The sequence below is a fragment of the Oncorhynchus masou genome, chromosome 15 (genome assembly GCF_036934945.1).
Source record: "Oncorhynchus masou masou isolate Uvic2021 chromosome 15, UVic_Omas_1.1, whole genome shotgun sequence".
NCBI classification, from domain to species: Eukaryota; Metazoa; Chordata; class Actinopteri; order Salmoniformes; family Salmonidae; genus Oncorhynchus; species Oncorhynchus masou.
The window spans coordinates 1,511,636-1,530,234 of NC_088226.1; the positions used below are offsets into that span (position 1 = coordinate 1,511,636).

General features: G+C 39.3%; 1 pseudogene; it reads left to right on the forward strand.

Annotated features, from left to right (window-relative positions):
• Nucleotides 1–6,241: 6,241 nt before the first annotated feature.
• Nucleotides 6,242–18,599, forward strand: part of LOC135555297 (transient receptor potential cation channel subfamily M member 4-like) — an 81,037-nt pseudogene continuing 68,679 nt past the window's right edge.

The window sequence follows — 18,599 nt, forward strand, 5'->3', positions numbered from 1 at the left end:
TAAATTATAAGGGGAAAAGGGACCAAATTATTAGGGTGAGGCACATGGGCTATTAACAGCTTACTACACAACATACACTTAGTACTACATTCTTAGCTACAGTATACATATCTCCCTGGCATATTACATCATCTATGCAGCAGCATAAAACACGTTTTTGGACTTACCTTGTTGTGCTGTGCTCATGGCGGTCCTTCTTGGGTAAACTTTGTCATCAAAGTCCGGCATTCTCTGGATTTATGGTTATTTCAAGACAACTGGGAACTCTGAAAAAAACAAGAAACGTGCAATTCCGAGTTGGATGATTGTTCCAAAACGTATTTTCCAAGTCGGAGCTCCTTTTTTCAGAGTTCACAGCTGTCTTGAACTCACTGAAATTTGAGATTTTCCAGTTCCAAGTTTCCAGTTGTTTTGAGCGCAGCAGAAGTCATGCTGGATTGACAGCATGCACAATGTTGAATGTTTGTCCTTTTAAGCTGGGAAACTTGGACCACACAGCTACTCCACTGAATAGCAGGCTAGTGATTTCTTTGCAATGCTTGCAGTTCGCCACCGATTCCTTCCAAACCACTCATTGTTGAATTTGTGATTTCCAATTTTTGGTGTAATGTTCATGTCCAATGGCCAATGAGCACAGATACGGTTTATCTACAATTTCATATGATAAGGATTGAAAAGGATTTGCCAGTAGATTGTCGACTTGATTCATGATGATGACTCCTAGCTTGCTAGCTAAGATTTTAATAGTCTGATGTTGACAATATCAGTCCATTAAAAGATACAGTAGATATGTGATTTGACATCATTTTATCTGTGGCCAATGACCTTGAGCCTTCTTGGATGGGCACTTTGAATGTAACTCTATGGCAGCACCCAAGGGGCTTGAATTTTCTATCTCTACCCGTAAATTTGGTGGTGACATAGTGTCCCCATGAGTGACAAAACACTGAGCCAATCACAGAGCAACTAACCACCACCACAGAAAGCAAGGATGAAACACCTGCATTTTGGAGCTGCTTTACTCAAGAAAGCAAAAAAAGAGACCAAGTTTGTATGCGGCTTTATTAACTCAATGATTTTAAAATTTTATATTGTTTGCAAACTGATATGTGACACGTATTAATGCCAGAATAACATTCAAAACAGGCATACAAATCTAAAGTACCATCAATTGCAATTCTAGCAACGTGATTTACGTGATTCGCTGCCTGTGCGGCTTATTTTTCGTAGGAGAACCTCAAGGAAGTTACGCACTAGAACAGGGTTTCCCAACTGATTTTTGCCCACAGGTGGTTTTATTTGGCCCCCCCCAATCTTTCTGAGAGACATTTTTTATTTTGTATTATTTTGGGGGGCATGAAAGACTGTAAAAACACCAGGAAATCAGCTCCAAATGATTTTAATTTGAGAAATCTGTTCCCAATTATTCTCAAATGTAAACAAGGTTTCAAATTAATATGTTTTAGTCAAACATTATATCTGTTTGAGCTTCTTGCAGCCACTTTGCAATCCACATAATATTTGTAATTTTGTTCCGGCCCACCGACCTTCTGCTCAAGAAAAAAAATCGTCAAGGGGCTGAATCTAGTTAATGATCCCTGCACTAGAATGTATGAGCACTGAAGTGCCTTTTGACATGCTGACCCCAACAGCCACCCCAGTGGCCCTCCATTTCAAAGAGTGAGGACACTTAGTGAATTATTTTACTTTGGAATTGAACAAGTCAGCAAAAACAAAGACCAAAGTTCCAGAGAGATGTTCTGGATCCATTCCTTAGATACTTTAGTCCCCAGAGGTCTTAACCTAGAGAATGACCATAGTATTATTTTGTGAAGGCCCCCCATCCCACCTACTGCAGTTGAAAAAAAGCTTTCCCAATTTTTTACTGGTTCCACTTCTGTAGTTCATCACTAGGTGGCGACATTGACCACAGTACCCCACACCCTGAGTATCAACCTGTATGGTCAACCACAACATCTCTCATTAGAGCCACCAGTTTAAGAGTTTTCTCCCTAATTGTCTGCCCCATGCCCCATATGAACTTGTCTATTCCCTTTGTGATTATTCTGAAAAATGCCATTGAAGGCCGAAAGCGTAAATCTTTTAAACTTACTTAATAAAAGTAGGATTTTTGAATGGTGAACGAGCCTTGCGCCTTTTCCTTTCCAATGATGTTTACACATTTTTAGGTTGCACCTCAACTCACATTGGTTGAGCACCCTCACCTTCTTTCCAAATGGGTCCAGAGGCTGTCATAACCTGCTTGGGTAATGAGGGGGTGGATTTTTTTCTCAAAGATTTTACCACTTTCCAGAATTTACCTGGATTTCCAACACACTCAGATACATAATTCAAAAAGTATATTGACTTTGCTTATCTAACCAGAGTAAGACATCTATTTCTCAAATGTCTGAAGGACTGCCAGTCACAGGAAGAATCAGTCAATCGAGCCTTAGATTGACTTTCATTAAATATTTCTGACAATTCATGTGTGAACTATGGGTTACCTATGTCCTTTACCCTTCATCTCCTATGTGGGGGATTCTTATCTACAACAGAGTTAAACAGAGAGGTAAAACGTTTAAGGGCCTGATCCGAGTCAGACATCAATCATACAACCCCAAGTCATACAGGAAATGTTGTTCATTGAAAGTTCTAAAATGTCTCTTTGTAATAATGTGTGTACATGATTTAGGTAGCTTAGTATCGCTAATGCAGGCAATGGGACAATGGTCACTGAGCTTGTTAGCAAAGATTCCATTAGCTCTGTACTTTCAGAATGATATCCAAAATAGTAGATTTCTCAGGGTGTTTTAAGTTGGGGCAAGCTGATTTAGTTACCAGTTGAGTTAAATTTAGCTCAGTACAAATATATGTCAGTCTATCTGATACTGGCATCAACCAATCCAGGTTAAGATCACCCAAAATTCAGAATGAGTATAGTTAGCAAGTCAGATAATTTGCTAAGAGCAATTGGGAGGGCCAAGGGAGGGCAATAAACTCCCACTAATGTTAGTTGAGCATTATTACAAAGGCTCACATTTAGGACAATCCATTCAAATTGCTTAGGGACAGAGGTGGTAATACACACAGTAATATTCAAGTTGTTCTTCGTGAATTTGGAGACACCTCCACTTCTGCCAGCACTGTCAGATCTTTAAACATTATATCCATTTAGAGACATATCAGAGTCTGGCACATACTTTTTTAACCAAGTCTCAGTAATTAACAAAATGTCAGAGTTAGTTTGAGAAGCCAGACATTCAATAAGATCCATTTTCGAAATGACATTTCTGACATTTACATGAATCAGTCCAAGACCACAGCTGTGGGATTTCAGATAGTCTCTAACACAAACATGCTATGGTAACCCACTATATGAAATGGCCATGGGGTTGGCTTGAAATTGTATAGATACAATATTGCTTAGTACTGTGCAATTTGGTCTATGCCTTGAGCAAGGACGTGGAATAATACAAGACTCGATTAGGGTTACCTGTTTCGGCCAGTTTTAGGTTCCCTGCAATTGCATTATCGTTTTCAAGCGAGTACAAAATTCTACTCTAGACTGCAGTGAAAATGTCATTTGAATAACGGTGACAAAGGCCTGTGATTTGAATGTTTCATTCCATTTGGGTCAGTTGTGAGTCTACTTTAGACCGTTTGTAGGGTCTCGAAAGGCGCGGTAGCAGGTCAGTCTGGATGTATTTTTATATTTGATACTGAGACGCGCTGTCTGTTGTAGATCATCATTCTTCCTGTTAGGTCTAGTTATTCAGGAACGCTAAATGCGCGCTCTGCCTCCTCTCCAATCCAAGGGTCTATTCCTCGCGCACATAGAACCTAACACTTGCATGTAGACTAAATATTTATCATTTAACTTTTAAAATGTATTACCTTTTGTGGTATGTGGCATAAAAACAACGAGTCACAATGTTTTAATCCGATTAGATACTTCAAGCACATGCGCACATTGTCCAAAATATAATTCCAGCCTCCTCAAAATGGTTTAACATTAACCAGGTTGCCATCCAATTTTTTTACGCGAGTAAAGTACATGTTGGATAATAAAGTCACGGCACCATGGGAAAACATGCAGTTTATTAGGCAACAGATTAAATCATTTATGATGACCTTCACGGGGTGGTGGTGAAAGTGAATGGTGATGAGTTTAATGCTCCTTTCAATAAATATCGAGGGTCTATTCTGGTGACATGATGATCGAAGTTTGGTGCCGTTTGATAAATAAAAATAATCTTGCACTTTTGTCCATAATAATCTCATCATGTAGGCTATACCCACTCTGTATGTGAGCTGTTTTTTTTGTGTGGCAAAACCATCACTAGCCCAAGAGATAAAAATGCGATGGAAACCAATTTAACTTCTTTTTTATTCGGTGCACGGGAAGTTAACTGCAGAAGTTAACTATGTGCACTACGTCTTTCCACACATACTTTTCTTTCATACATTTTTATTCAAGAGCATATAAAGAACATGTACTAAACATACACAATATATCTTTGCTGTCTTTACAAAGGCCGTAATTACATTCACATGTTAAGGATACATTTAGGTTGTATAGAGCAAATATTTCAAGAGTCTGAATAAGAATACAATTTGGATAATGCCACAGGAAAAATAGAAGAAAAAAAGGAAGAAATGACAGAAATGACAGAGTAAGACCAGTACGACATGTCAGGAACTCTGACCGGTACGATATGTCAGGAACTCTGACCGGTACGATATGTCAGGAACTCTGACCGGTACGATATGTCAGGAACTCTGACCGGTACGATGTGTCAGGGACTCTGACTAGTACGATATGTCAGGAACTCTGACCGATATGTCAGGAACTCTGACCGGTACGATATGTCAGGAACTCTGACCGGTACGATATGTCAGGAACTCTGACCAGACACCTTCCTACCTATTAAAGACTGGCTAATGTGTTGGTCCAGTGCCACTTAGATTATGCCTGAAGATCATGGTTCACCAGCAGCCCCAAATATGTAAAGAATAAACTGCAGGCCAGACAAAACAAGCTTGTTCTTAAACTCCCCCCTCAAAGTCAATTTGAGGTCGAACATTTTTTTTTTGTCTGTACTGCTGTAATTTGTCTGTATCTATGTAATTATATATGTATTTATGTCCAAAAAAAGCAGGGACCACAATGGAAATAAATTCCCGACTTTATTGTGCAATCCCCGTCACAACAATATGTGTACTTTGTGTATACTGTATACCTATTTATTTTTACCTGACACAATTATCAATCAATCCAGACTTGTGCAACAGCCATTTGATGAATGGAAAGAGACATCTGTTACAACGATAAATAATAATAACATTCAAAGATTGTCAAGGCAAGGATTCGATACTGCGTAGGCCTACAAGGTAGGGAGGAAGTACTTTCTATTTGTCGGAATTGACGTAGTCTATTTATTGTGGTGTTGAAAAAGCAAACCATGATACTGAAGTGGCCGAAGTCTGTATGCTTTGTTTATTGGTTGTGTGGTGCATTGGCACAGAAAGTTGTTGGGGGAAAATGTGTTGCATATATTTTATATAATTATAAATAGGCCGTCATTGTAAATAAGAATGTGTTCTTAACTGACTTGCCTCGTTAAAAGAAAGGTTAAATCAAATAAATAAAATAATATGGCATCAAAATGTTGAAAATCTGAATTCCCCCTAGTTGATCATTGTCTGCAGCCGTAGTGTCGTAGTGTAATATACATCGTAGTGTAATGAAACAGGCAGCGAGAGTGAGCTCGCCCATGGAGGTTGGCGAAACCTCCACCTTCTGGCATCGACTGTGCCACAAAAGCATGCTGAAGTGGCAAAGTCGATATGCACGTGTATAAGCAGGGCCGCTAGTTATTGTTATTTGTGGTTGTAAATATAATTTTAAATCAATTATATGGGGGGGTCATGTGAAACTTCATTATCAACATATTTTGCTATTGTTTCACAGGAGGTTGTTGGCACTGGCTCGTCTTAATGACTGGAGCAGCGATAGTGAATAGCTATCAAATACATCAAACGCATGATTTCCAGGTGTATGATGCCATTCCATTTGCTCCATTCTGGTAATTATTATGAGCTGTTCTCCCCTCTGCAGCCTCCTGTGGTTTGTTTGTAGAGTGATTCAGTTGGCTTTAGAATGGTGGGCTTCCTAAATATAAATTTACCATTTGGTCTCCTCCCACTCCCCTGCTCTATATCATCCCATCTCTACAACGTGTCTGCAACATACCTGTCGTGGGCTTGGCTATATAGGCCTACACACAGCTACATCGAACTCTGTAAGTTTATTTCGGAAGCGCCGTGGTTGTGGGGGAGCGCAGCTCTAGCTCTATATGCGGTCCAATTCCAGCAGTCAATTTCAAATTTAAAAATTAGATTTGAACTGTTATTGTCCTGGCGTCGGACCTATTCGAGATTTGTTTTTGTCTAGGAGGGATACGGCTTTTGTAAAAACGGACTTTTCATAGCATTTAAGAGAAGGGTTAGGTTTAGATAAAAATGCACAAAAAACTACTTTTGACGTCAATTTGACAAAAGCTGGAATCCATCTAGACATGACCGGAGAAGAGGCGGGAGGGAGGGGGCAAGAGTGCGTAATGACGGATAAAGAGCATGAAGGAGGCGAAGGAAGAACGGGAAGAAGAAAATCCGACAAAGATCAGGTTTGGTTTTACTATTCTAAACACGTGTCACGCAATTTCATTAAATAGCCCGTGTCTTTTTAGGATTATTTTATCCCCAATTAGCTGCTTTTGAGGCAGCAGTACTCTACCTGGGGTCCAAAAAGTGAACAAAACAACATACCAAATACAAAATATACATAAATATACACTGTATATATACAACAGTATGTGGACACCTCTTCAAATGAGTGGATTCGGCTATTTCAGCCAGGTGTCTAAAATCGAGCACACAGCCATGCAATCTCCCTAGACACATTGGAAGTAGAATGGCTTTACTGAAGAGCCCAGTGACTTTCAAAGCTGCACCTTTCCAAGTCAGTTTGTAAAATTTCTGCCCTGCCAGAGCTGCCCAGCTTAAATGTAATTGCTGTTATTGTGAAGTGGACATGTCTAGGGGTAACAACTGCTCAGCTACGAAGTGGTAGGCCACACAAGCCCAATAATGTTTGTACCACGTTGTGTTGTCATGTGTTGCTGCCTTGCTCTGTTGTTGTCTTAGGTTTCTCTTTACTTAGTGTTGTGTTGTCTCTCTTGCTGTGATGTGTGTTTTGTCCTATATTTATATTGCACTTATTTTTATTGTTTATCCCAGGCCCCGTCCCCTCAGGAGGCCATCATTGTGAATTAGAATTTGTACTTAACTGACTTGCCTAGTTAAATGTAAGTAAAAAAATAAAAAATAATACATTAAAAAGCTCACAGAATGGGATCGCCGAGTGCTGAAGAGTTCTTGGCTGCAACACTCACTACCGAGTTCCAAACGGCCTCTGGAAGCCAAGTCAGCACAATAACTGTTTTGTGGGCAGCTTCATGAAATTGCTTTCCATGGCCTAGCAGCCACACACAAGCCTAACTATGCACCATGCGCAATGTAAAGCTCGCCGCCATTGGACTCTGGAAACGCGTTTTGGCGGATGCCAAGAGAACGCTACCTGCCCGACTGCATACTGTAAACTTTGGTGGAGGAGGAATAATGATCTGGGGCTGTTTTTCATGGTTATTGCTAGGCCCCTTAGTTCCATTGAAGGGAAATCTTACAGCATACATTGATATTCTATAGTACACTTTCCTGTTTCAGCATGCCAATGCCCTGTGCACAAAGCAAGATCCATACAGAAATGGTTTGTTGAGATTGGTGTGGAAAAACTTTCTCCCCCAATTTTGTGGTATCCAATTGGTAGTTACAGTCTTGTCTCATTGCTGCAACTCCCGTACGGATTCAGGAGAGTGAAGATCGAGAGCCATGCGTCCTCCGAAACCCAACCAAGCCGCACTGCTTCTTGACACAATGCCTGCTTAACCCAGAAGCCAGCCACACCAATGTGTCAGAGGAAACACGTACATTTGGCGACCGTGTCAACGTGCCAGCATCCGGCCCGCCACAGGAGTCTCTAGAGCGTGATGGGACAAGGACATCCCTGCAGGCCAAACCCTCTCCTTATGGACGATGCTGGGCCAAATGTGCACCACCCCATGGGTCTCCCGGTCGCGGCCTGCTGTGGCAGAGCCGGGACTTGAACCAGGATGTCTAGTGGCACAGCCTTGGACCACTGCGCCACTCGGGAGGCTGTGGAAGAACTTGACTGGCCTGCACAGAGCCCTGATCTCAATCCCATTGAACACCATTGGGATGAATTGGAACGCTGACTGCGAGCCAGGCCGAATCGCCCAACATCAGTGCCCGACCTGGCTCTTGTGGCTGAATGAAATTAAGTCCCCACAGCAATGATCCAGCATCTAGTGCAAAGCCTTCCTAGAAGAGTGGAGGATGTTATAGCAGCAAAGGGGGGGCCAACTCCATATTGATGCACATGACTTTGGAATGAGACGTTTGAGGAGCAGGTGTCCACATACTTTTGGTCATGTAGTGTACATTTATAATTTCGTCATTCAGCAGACACTCCCATCCAGAGCGACCAACAGCTAGTGCATTCTTCTTAAGATAGCTAAGCGAGACAACCACATATCACAGTTGTATCACAACCACATATCACATAGGCTATTTAATACAAATGCAACATATAATGCAAAATGCATAAAAATGTCTCTTCAGTCCCCATTGTGCCATAAGGTGTTATTTTTTTTCTTTGGGTTTTGGCAAGCCAAAATCGGGTGTGAATGCTAGCATACTGTTTTCTGTTTCTGTGTTAAATATTTCACTGAATGCAGAAAGTATAGTATTAACTGACTTTTATTATAGAATAAATAACATTTATCGCAAAAGAAAAATCAATCTAGATGTAAAATTGCAGTAGCCTATGTCATTCCTCTCCATTTCGTGGTATTTCTTTATTTAACCAATTGCTCTCTTTTCTGTTGCTGAAATTCAGTAGGCTAAAGTGCTTACAGAACCGGTAAACTTGTAACTTAATCTTGGTCTTACAGTTCCACCTAACCTGTTGTACCCTAATCTTGATATAGCCTACATTCATCAATGCCAGTAGCTTTACATTCATCAATACCAGTAGCTTTACATTCATCAATACCAGTAGCTTTACATTCATCAATACCAGTAGCTTTACATTCATCAATACCTGTAGCTTTACATTCATCAATGCCAGTAGCTTTACATTCATCAATGCCAGTAGCTTTACATTCATCAATGCCAGTAGCTTTACATTCATCAATGCCAGTAGCTTTACATTCATCAATGCCAGTAGCTTTACATTCATCAATGCCAGTAGCTTTACATTCATCAATGCCAGTAGCTTTACATTCATTGGCAAAAATCTACCACCTCAAGGTTCTATAGTATAAAGCTATTGTGTTTGGCAAATATGTTTTAAATAAATCGGCACAACTGCAAATTGATCGTAAATGGCACATTATTCCTGTGTGGTGACTGGGAGACAAGAATAGCTGAATTCTCAATCCTTGTGACAGTTACTTACTCATCAATGTAGGCTAGGAATACTACTGTAGGCTTGCTGTTTTGTTCATACCTTCTAACAAGGTTCTGAATGACTTTATTGCATTTTTTTTGGTCAACGTTTAACCGTTTTTTGAGTGGCATTGACTCGATAATGTATGCGTTGTTGTAAAAACATAACGCTCTTGTGACACGCGTCTCGAATCACCAGGGTAGGCTAGTCCATCTTTTTTATGCATGAACTGATAGGACGAGAGGTTGGACATACGACTAATTTAAGTTGTACAGCAGCTGCCAACTGTCCCACAAGCAAAGTAGTTGGATGAGTTTTCTCTTGACATACAAAAGCTGAAAGGTTTTTCTAACCCTATTTGGACGGAGTGAAAAAGCAAAACTCTGTGAGTGAAAATTGGCACATAAGTTCTGTATATGTATGCAGCCTCGTAAACTAAACTTGAGAATTTAAATGACACAATTTGTGTCAGTCACAAAAGATAAGGGATGATAGCACACATGCTGGTATGGTAGTACTATGCATTACATTCATTGTTCCCGAGAAATAGAAACAAAGGAGAGATAAGACTGGACAAACTCTATTGAAGAGACAGGAAATAGAGACAAAGACCATGTTTTCATCCACAGTTTCTATGGGGCACAAGTATCTATCTGCACATGACCAGTTGATCATTTCACTCCAGTGTTAATCTGCTAAATTGTAATTATTCGCCTACCTCCTCATGCTTTTTGCACACAATGTATATAGACTCTTTTTCTTTTTCTACTGTGTTATTGACTTGTTTATTGTTTACTCCATGTGTAACTCTGTTGTCTGTTCACACTGCTATGCTTTATCTTGGCCAGGTCGCAGTTGTAATTGAGAACTTGTTCTCAACTAGCCTACCTGGTTAAATAAAGGTAAAATAAAATAAATAATTGTCATACCGAATAAAAAAATCACTACAGCTGTGATGGAAACAGGAAGTGGCGATATAATTATATAAATGTGACAGACAATTTGTTAGTTCCACATGGTGGGATCTTTTTGTGTCTAAAATTAATCCGCATGAAATGGCTATGGAAAATGCATTTATGTGCAAATATTGATATAAAAGCATTATATTGAAGTAAACTTGGATTCACATGATTATATGTGTTGTCCTCCTATGACTTGGATGCAATTTATTACCTTACAAATTATGTTATGATGAACTTCACAGAGTGGTGAAAGTGCACAGTGATGAGCTTGGTGCTCTTTTCAAATAAATATCCAGGTTCTTAATTCTGGTGACATGATGATTGATGCTTTGATTTATTAGGGTCCCCATTAGCCAATGGCATCAGCTAGTCTTACTGGGGTCCAACATATCACGAAAAAGACATTAAAGACAAAGACTTTACAATTTACAAACATTGAAAAACATTAACATGTAGTGTGTCTGCATCAATCAGTTACACATACATGTCAGTACATACACACAACAAGTAGGTAACATGGGGGAGAGGTGTTGTGCCTTGCGGTGTTGCTTTATTTGTTTTTGGGAACCAGGTTTGCTGGTCACTTGTGCTATATAAGATGGAAGGGAGCTCCATGCACTAATGGCTCTGTATAATACTGTATGTTTCCTTGAATTTGTTCTGGACCTGGGGACTATAAATAGACACCTGGTGGCATGTTGCTTGGCTGCCATTTGACAAATACAAACATTATTCTTTTATCCATTATGATCTCATCGTATAGGCTAGCCTATAGGCACTTTATCTGTGAACTGTTGGCTGGACCACATGTGCCAAGACCAGAGTGGGCACATTTGTTATTTGAAAAAGCAATGAAAACAAATGTAATTTTATACTTAAAAATGTAAGCAAAAAATTACCATTTATGTGCATCAAAGTTATTTTAGAAGGGTATAATGCTTTGTTTTTGTTTCAACTGCTGATTGGCCCTTTAAATTATAAAGTCAAACTCAATGTGACTTGGATTCAAAAAGAAGAAAAAAAGACTGGTGGAAGGAAACTCTCTCCCATGTTTACACCAATCCAATGTTTTTTCACCTCAGTAGGACATGCAAGAAGAATCAAGTTGGCTACCAAGACGATTACCCCATGCGGATAAATTATGAAGCATAAAAAAAGCCAAGAATAAGATGACGGAAACAGGAGATAATTTCCTAAATGTTGACAATTTGTTCATTCCACATGGTGGGATCTTTTTGCCGGTAAAATTAATGACGTTAAAGGAAACTTGGAGTTACATGATGATATGATATGTGGTCCTCCCACTACAACTCGGAAAAGCATGCAGTTTATTATGCTACAGAGGAAATAAGTTATGATGAACTTCTCAGGAGACCTGATGATCGATGATTGGCAGCCATTTGACAAATATAAATATTTTTCTTGTCCATAATAATCTCATAATTTTCTAAGTAACACAACAGTTTTTATGACAACCATCAGTAGCCTACAATTTGAAATGTGATGGAAATACATTGAGCAGGCAGCATTTAAACGCTCACAGCAGTAGAAATCCTATTTTTCGAGCTGAAAGACAATGGCCAGATCTTTCCCATGATGTTGCACAATGATTTAAGTCCATAAGTCCTCTACAACAAGGTTCACAGGATGATAGAAAAGACCATATCAGTTGGTTATCAAAGCAAGCACTCTATATGTAGGAACTATCATGTGACATCATTACCATGTTTCTCAATACCGCAAGTGAAGTTTAGTGTAGTGCTGTAGGTTGGTTATTTTTTAATGCAACAGTCATTAGTTAATATAATGAGTTTATATACCAATTCTGGGGTCAATTTGACTAATGGTTTACGTTAAGATTTGTGAAATATTTTCATTATTAGTGTGCATGTAGCTATATTGCGGTCATCATTGACAAAATAAAGTCCAGGAATTCAATATTTGTGTGTAAATGATTTAAATCTCAGTTGATACACTCCACATCAGCGTTCCAAAATACGTCACTACAATCTCACAGCTGTAATACGCAGACTGTGCAAGTGGCAGGACTTCCGGGTGTCACGCCCTGGTCTATATTTATTATGTTATCTTCATTTATTGAGTCAGGCCAGGGTGTGACATGGGTTTATTTGTAGTGTGTTTTGTCTTGGGGTTGTGTGGGGTGTATAGATTAGTCTATGGCTGCCTGAGGCGGTTCTCAATCAGTCAGGTGATTATCGTTGTCTCTGATTGGGAACCATATTTAGGTAGCCTGGGTTTCACTGTGTGTTTGTGGGTGATTGTTCCTGTCTCTGTTTGTTGCACCAGTCAGGGCTGTTTCGGTTTTCGACGTTTGTTGTTTTGTATTGTTCGTGTTCTTCTTCATTAAAGATGTATCGAACGAACCACGTTGCATTTTGGTCCGATCCTTATTCCACCTCTTCGTCAGAGAAGGAGGTAGAAGAAACCCGTTACACCGGGTTTCTCATCTTCCTGAATAATCCACTTTTCACTATGTTCATACCATATAATAGGGCAACTATGTGATTATACAGATATACTAATCACAATATTTATTTTGGCTTGCCCATATTTTTTTTTTTTTTTTTGCATTAGACAATAGTCATTGCTCTGGCACCAGTGGCACCATAGGATGCTAATGACATCCATAGTGGCTACCAGCTGGTCTGGTGCAGCCATCAAAGGTTGCAGTGACTTTATATTTACACAGCTTCTAAGGACATATACTGTACATAAGGTTTACATACCAAATTTCATGGCCCCATGTCCATCGGTTCAGTTCTTATATCCCTGGTGTCATATGGTGTATCTAGTGGTGTAGCGTGGCCCACTTTTAAATGCAGCAACTAATCATTCTCAAATTCCTTGAGTCTATATACCAAATTGAGAGTTAATCTGATTTTTCATTCATGTGAAGAAAATGTTTTTTTTTTTGCATTAGCATTTGTGCTAACATGCATCTATAGGTACAATGTGGCCATATTTGAGTGCTGCAACATTTTTTCTCTTCTCAAAACCATTAGACTGATGTAATAAGTCTAAATATAAAATCTGGAGTGAATCTGACATATGGTTCATGAGAAGATGATGATGGCAGATTTTGAGTATTAGCTTTACGTATATAATGATTTAGTGGTTAACAGTTTATTGTCAATAGCAAATTCAGTGTGGTTCATCTTAGGTACTGGCCATAATAGTGATGACACAAGTTGATAGGCCACTGTGGAGTGGATTTACAGTGGTTTAAATGGACAATCCCTTAGTTTGAGAAAATTCCAAATTTGGTGCCATTTAGTCCTATAGTTCATGAGAAGTATTTCTTGCATATTAGCGTATGTGCTAATAAGCATCTACTGGCATAGTGTGGTCATCTTTGAATGCATCAATGTGATTTTTTTCAAACTCTTTAGGATGAGTCTAAAGAGTGAATCTGAATCTTCGTTCAAGAGGAAGATTTTCTTTGATTATTTTAAACATTAGTGTTACGTAGTCAAAAAAGGGCATTGTTAAGCTTCCTCCTTTTTAATGATATCCATGCCAAACATATGCTATACATGGTCATGTTTGTGATGACCCTAAAATGTTTTAAGTTGACAGGCCATTGGAGTGGATTTACAAAGGATTTAAATGGACCCGTAAAATCGGACTTCCTGATTTATCGATAACTCAGCCATCTCTTAAGGCCGGCGTGATTTAGGGCTTCTAACCCCTTTTAAACATTGTGTTTAAGCTACATACTACTGGGTTGTACCATTTTTGGATTTGTCTATTTATTATACATCAGTATTTTTTTTTTACAAAAACGCCTGTAGAGTAAGAATGGTTTGCGCTTTTAATAGTTTGTAGCTATCTATGAAAAAGCTGAGACTCATGAACACGTGTAACATGTTTTGCTCTATGACGCTCACAAGCTACACAAAAGTTGTTAGAAGGTAAGGGGTTCTTCGACATAGAATATCATAGGACATTCCGGGACATAGTGTCTATAATACATTAATAAGCTCACGTAGTTGCTGTCACAAACTCCACACAGTTGTCACTAACTAGTTGGATATTAATTTCTAACTGAAGAAACAATTTTTGTATGACAACATTCTAATAAATTCATTTTTATCAGGTTTTTGTGTTGGCGGACTTTTTTTAATACATTTGTCAATAAAACTCATGATTGCAACTGTTTGTCAAATTGTTTTGTGTTCTATGTGTAGTCCTGGTTGTCCTGAAAATAACATTTTAAAACAGTTCAGTTCATTGTGAGGCAAAATATAAGGTCTGGATATGCAGGTAAATGAAGGTCAGAATTATATTTTCTTTGCTTGGGTCTTGGGACTGATAGATTTTACCAATCCCTTTTAGCTTTTATCAAACTGTCAACTTTGATATTATTTGGTTCATGAGAATACGTTTTCCAAAATGTCCAAGATGGAGGAAAGTTTATCCTGACGGACCTTATGGGTCCTTGTGGCAAATGTATTCAACATGCGGAAACAGCCTACATACAAAGTTTATAGTCTCTAGGTCAAACGGGGCAACAGATATGAGGGTTCGTGAGACTGCTTACAACAGCGACCCCTGTAGGCCAATCGGGGCCATTATTTTTGACCAAGTTACTATGTCCTCTAGTTTCTGTGTGCCAAATTAGAAATAAAGTTAACAATCTATGCTTAAGTTATTTGACCATTTCAAGGAGAACTAACAAAACATCTAAAATAGGCTACATTTCCATTTTTCATATGTCAATTCCAATGATTTAGTGAACACACCCTGTCCACTACCTAGCATCTGAAACAAAATACGCTGTTGCGAATTGGGAATTCACAGAGCCATGCATTTTTGTCTTACCTGGTCCGTGAGAAGATTCTAGCTAGTGTATCCCTTTGACTGTTATTCGACTGTTGGATGTTGCTGTCCAGTTTATCAAGTCCCAGAATCCATCCAGCAGGCTCCCAATTACTTTTTATGATTTAAAATACAAGTACAATTTGCTCTTTAGCGCCAACAATTGACTACCTGATAGGCCAGTTCCAGAAGAACTGAGCGCACATTTCAGCACCCCAGGATGTCCATTTACCTTGCAGTCCCCCCTCATAGCAAATGGCTGACAAAACAATCCAAGCACTGGGCGCCACTAGCAGTGCCCCTGTGGCAACAATTTTGGACCCCCTTGTGGCCCCCCTAGATGTGGAGTATGCAATAATTTGTACATAACTAATTTTTGAATTCGTTCTTTTCTGTACATCTGGTATTTGACAGTAGCAACGTGGAACATGGTATTTTGCCTGCTAATGACTGCAATTCAGTGAAGAAAATGACATGACAACAACAACTTCTAATGTAACTGGCCCCTGTAACAGTACAACTGGCCCCAGCTTGGCCTCCCCCCAGTTGAAATGGTCTAGAACCACCACTGCTGTGCGCACAGCCTGGCCACCCGGATCTCCTGCTGGCAGAGTAGTAACTGAGCAGCTTGTTTTGTCTACACACATTTACTGCATTTTAAACATAAGTGTGTTATATAGTTCATTATTTATTAGAAGAAACACTTTTCCATCAAAGAAAGTTCCTGTCAAACAGAAACATTTTGTGGATCTTTTAGAACCATTCTCCTATTTAGTTGCCCTTCCCATTACAGGTGCCACAAGTTATTTTTGTGACAGTGTTTTTGTTGAATATACCGGGGTGATTGGAAACCTGCCTATTGAGAGAGGAAGGTATTTCTCTTGTCTAGTGGTACCTTTAATCTTCTCCACTCGTTTTCCTATACTGTACATATCTACAGTTTATCTACAGTTTATACACATGGAAAAGCAAACACAAAACACAAACCTAAATACAATCATGAAACAAACACATTCTTCCCGTAAAAACGCCCTCTAACATCCGCCTGAATTGCCGTAGAAGGACCAACTTTAAGGATGTTTGGAGATCATTCAACATGAGGCGCAAAAATACAAAAAGCAGATTAACCTAAATCAGTGGATTTTTTTTTTTACATGTATTTTTATTTCACCTTTTAGTTAACCAGGTTGGCCAGCTGAGAGCAAGTTCTCATTTACAACTGCGACTTGGCCAAGATAAAGCAGTGCGACACAAACAACACCGAGTTACACATGGAATAAACAAGCGTACAGTCAATAACACAATAGAAAGTCTATATACAGTGTGTGCAAATGGCGTGAGGAGGTAGGCAATAAATAGGCCATAGTGGTGAAATAATGACAATTTAGCAACTAAACACTGGAGTGATGTGCAGAAGATGAAAGTAGAGATACTGGGGTACAAAAAAACAATATGGGGATGAGGTAGTTGGGTGGGCTATTTACAGATGGTCTATGTACAGGTGCAATAATCTGTAAGCTGCCCTGACAGATGATTGCCCATCTGTAAATAGCCCACCCACCCAATCTACCTACCTCATCCCTATATTGTTTTTATTTACTTTCTGCTATTTTGCACACCAGTATCTCTATTTGCACATCATCTGCTCATTTATCACTCCAGTGTTAATCTGCTAAATTGTAATTACATCGCTACTATGGCCTATTTATTGCCTACCTCCTCACGCCATTTGCACACACTGTATATAGACTTCCTTTTTTTCTATTGTGTTATTGACTGTACGCTTGTTTATTCCATGTGTAACTCTGTTGTTCGTGTCGCACTGCTTTGCTTTATCTTGGCCAGGTCACAGTTGTAAATGAGAACTTGTTCCCAACTAGCTTACCTGGTAAAATAAAGGTGAAATAAAATAAAAATAAAAAAATGCTTGAAGTAAGTGAGGGAGATATAGGTTTCCAGCTTCAGTGATTTTTTTGCAATTTGTTCCAGTCATCGGCACCAGAGAACTTGAAGGAAAGGTGGCCAAAGGGGGAATTGGCTTTGGGGGTAACCAGTGAAATATACCTGCTGGAGCGTGTGCTACAGGTGGGTGCTGCTATGGTGACCAGTGAGCTGAGATAAGGCGGGCTTAACTCGCAAAGACTTATAGATGACCTGGAGACAGTGTGTTTGGCGACGAATTTGAAGCGAGGGCCAGCCAACGAGAGCAAACAGGTCGCAGTGGTGGGTAGTATATGGGGCTTTGGTGACAAAACGAATGGCACTGTGATAGATTACATCCAATTTGTTGAGTAGAGTGTTGGAGGCTATTTTGTAAATTACATTGCTAAAGTCAAGGATCGGTAGGATAGTCAGTTTTACGAGGGTATGTTTGCTTTGTTGCAAAATAGGAAGCCAATTCTAGATTTAATTTTGGATTGGAGATGCTAAATGTGAGTCTGGAAGGAGAGTGAAGGGTATTGAAGGAATCTCAAGATTTAGCCATTCCTGAGTCCGGGTTTGGTAACTTAAGTCTGAAGGTTAACAATGAGGTAAGGTATGGCGTAAGCATATGCAAGAGGGCTTTATAGACAAAAAGAGCACAATGCTTCGCTCTGAGACTTCAAGGAAGGTCAGCCTACTTTCTGATAAATGCAGTGATAGCTTCAGTACACATCGCCCTTAATAAAATACAATGCACTTTGGTAAACTGCATCCAATTGCTTCAATACAGTGGCAGACATTCATAAGCGGGGACACAATGAGGTCTCCATCCAAAACATATACATAAATCATCAGATACATTTTTACGTGATTTGGAAAATAACATATACATGGTTTTACCTGCATTAAGAATGAACTTCAGTTCAACCAGGGCTTTCTACAGGGCAATAAAGGCAGATTGAAGCTCTGACAGAGCCCTGTCAGCTGTGGTGGCAATAGAATATACCACAGTGTCAATATGCATACAATTTTTTTTTAAAGATTCAGACCAAGGATACTGTGGACACCCTTTGTTATGTCTAAACAACCTGATTGAACTCCATCAGTAAATATACTCTGTATTCTGTCCTTTTAAATTATTTTCAAACCAGCTACTGGTCAAGTCCAATTGAAAGCCTCTGAATAAGTAATGAGTGAGCCACAGTGTTGAAGCCATCATTAGACAGGTCAATAAACATGGACACAGTGTTTCTTATTATCCAAACCATTAAGAACATAATTTA